The 2,948-nt window shown below is 36.4% G+C and overlaps 1 pseudogene; it reads right to left on the bottom strand.

The window, feature by feature from the left end:
* Positions 1 to 259: 259 nt before the first annotated feature.
* Positions 260 to 2,679, bottom strand: LOC149153531 (LRR receptor-like serine/threonine-protein kinase RPK2 pseudogene; annotated as a pseudogene).
* Positions 2,680 to 2,948: the final 269 nt, after the last annotated feature.

Here is a 2,948-nt window from a genome sequence, read left to right as displayed (position 1 = left end):
AATGGGACTCCTACACCAAATGGTGTGAGGTCTAATTGGGACCTCATATTGAGGATATCCCATGTATTTTGGTGGTATCCAGCACCATTAACAATTTGATATCTTGATGAAACACACGTGGAGAAAAATCCTCATGGTGTTAAGCAAGAGCCTACTACATCAGTTGTTGTATGAGTTTCAGAACTTCCTAGAAGCCTAGCAAGACCAAAGTCAGACATATAGGCATTGAAATTGTTATCAAGAAGAATATTGCTAGGTTTTATATCTTGATGCAACACGTGGAACACAATCCTTGTGGAGATAAGTAAGAGCCTACTACATCAGTTGTTGCATGAATTTCAGAAGTTCCTAGAAGCATAGCAAGACCAAAGTCGGACATATAGGCATTGAAATTGTTATCAAGAAGAATATTGCTAGATATGATATCTTGATGCAACACAAGTGAAGACAATCCTCGTGGAGATAAGTAAGAGCCTACTACATTAGTTGTTGCATAAGTTTCAAAAGTTCCTAGAAGCACAACATGACCAAAGTCGAATAATAGGCATTGAAATTGTTATCAAGAATAATATTTCTAGGTTTGATATCTCGATGCAACACACGTGGAACACAATCCTCATGGAGATAAGTAAGAGCTCGAGCAATGTCTAAAGCAATTTTGTGAATCATGCCCCAGTCAACTCTTCGTTTTGATCTCTCTTGAAGAAATTTTTCCAAGTTACCTCTAGGCAAATAATTGTATACCAGAAACATTTGTGACTTGCTGGCATGGTAGCCTATTAATGTTACAAGGTTTGGATGGCGTACTCGTCCAAGTGTTATAATATCTACATCAAATTGTTGAATGCCTTGGAAGCATCCCACAGAGAGTCTCTTGACTACTACTAACAATCTTGGGACTAGTTCAACCTTGTAAGTGGCCCCGAAACCATAATTACCTATGAAATTAGTTGCATTGAAGTTTCCCGTAGCTCTAACTACGCTCTCATAAGTTAGTTGAACTCCAATGTTTGTAAATGTGATAACCTCTTTTCTTCTTGATCGATAAACAACAGAACTGGATATCTGCCATCTTGTACACTAGAAAAGAACAGCAAGAACTAAAACTACAAAGACTATAGCTGCAGTTGAAGTGATAGCTGCAATTTCAATAGAATTGAAGTGGCTGTGTTTCTTAACTGGGTTTCCATTTGGAGAGTGAGCATACAGAAGAGGAACACCAATCTCATCCAGTGGCTGTAATGGTGAAATTCCAGGGAGGCAAGAGTTAAGAAACTTATTTCCAGTGAAACTATCACAAGATATCTTACTACTGCTAAAAATTGGTAATTTTCTAGATAAATTATTATATGAGACAATGAATACAGTTAAACCTGCCAGAAGTGCAAATCCGTGAGGAACCTTCTTTATAATTTTATTATTTTCTAGTAGAAGATGTGTTAGCCATTTTAGTTTTGTTAACTTTGTTGTAATTTCTCCAATAAAGGCATTAGAATAAAGTTCCAATATAGTTAAAAATATTTGACCAAGTAATCTTGGGATCTCCCCCGTAAGGTTGTTTTCACCCAAGCTAAGATAATGGAGATCCTTCAACTATGCAAATTGATTTGGAATGCTTACATGCAAAGAATTATATCACAAATTAAGATGCACCAAACACTCCATGTTCCCAATAGTTGGTGGTAATAGTCATGTAATTTGATTGATTGTTGCCTCAAAGTGTTTCATACATTTGCAATTTACAAATAACTCAGGAGGAATTTCACCCAAAATTTGGTTGACACTCATGTTTAGGGCAAAAGTATGTAACCATGGGCACAAATAAAAAAGGGAATATGTAATTTTCCCTATAAAATTATTTCCATTTAGAAGAAGTGCATATGACACTTGTTCTGTGATCATTTGGTCACCTATCAAAGGAGGTGGACTGGAACCAATGAATGTGTTCCCACTTAAATCATCAAGCATTGGCAAAACTTCAAATGCAATAAACCAAAGTGAGCTACTTACACACACACCACAATACATGAGAGAAGAATATATGGCGAGAGGATACAATTCAAATTGTGAAACACTTGATAACTCTTCCTTAAATTGGTCGCCTATGAATGGAAGCTGCTTGGGGCAGTGAAAATTCACAATAGTTGTAAAATATCATGTTAGTGAGTTGCCACTGACATCAAAATAAATCATACAGGAAATAGGAAGCTCTTGAGGAATCTCACCTGTAAGATGACTAGAGCTCAAATCAAGGAAAAATAAGTTTTTGCATTGCCCCAAACCTGCAGGAATTTTGTCGGTAAGGAGGTTTTGACCTAAATTAATGGATTTTAAGTTACAATTATCCCAATTTTTGGGTAAGGGACCATTTAGAATCATTGTTGGAGCCCATATAATCTAAAGCTTGGGAAGGGTAAAAAGGCCGGCTGGAACAACTCCTTGAAAGTAATTATATTCCCCTTTATCACTATTTGTGAAAAATACAGTTGACTGGTCCACATCGGAATCATTGCCAAGGTCAAAATTTAGCGTATTAGAGAGCACAAGCACCGAAAGCTGGAGACAATCAGCTAATTCCTTTGGAATGTTACCACTGAGGTTGTTTCTTGAAACATCTAGAATCTGCAACATGGAAATCCTATCGATCTTAGATGGAATGATTTCTTCTAAAATTTTTGAAAATAATTGTTACATTTCATTGAATGTGGAGGGATATTATATGTCAACAAATTGCTTGAAATATCAAGTAACATCACTAGAAAAGGCATTGAAAGGCGAAAACAAAAAACACAATTCACTGAGATGACCAACAGAAGGAGAAAGCATACTAGCAAGCTTGCACGCAACACGGTCTTAGCAATTATATCCTTCCCAAGAATTCACCACACTCCCATTTCGAAGTAAACTTATATAAGAACCCATTGAACCATTCTCCACATTATCTGATT

Source organism: Pinus tabuliformis, chromosome 9, assembly GCF_031772625.1.
Source record: "Pinus tabuliformis cultivar Carrire ecotype Pingquan chromosome 9, CPIR1, whole genome shotgun sequence".
NCBI lineage: Eukaryota > Viridiplantae > Streptophyta > Pinopsida > Pinales > Pinaceae > Pinus > Pinus tabuliformis.
Note: the sequence above shows the minus strand (reverse complement) of the source record. Positions and strands in the feature narration are given on the sequence as shown.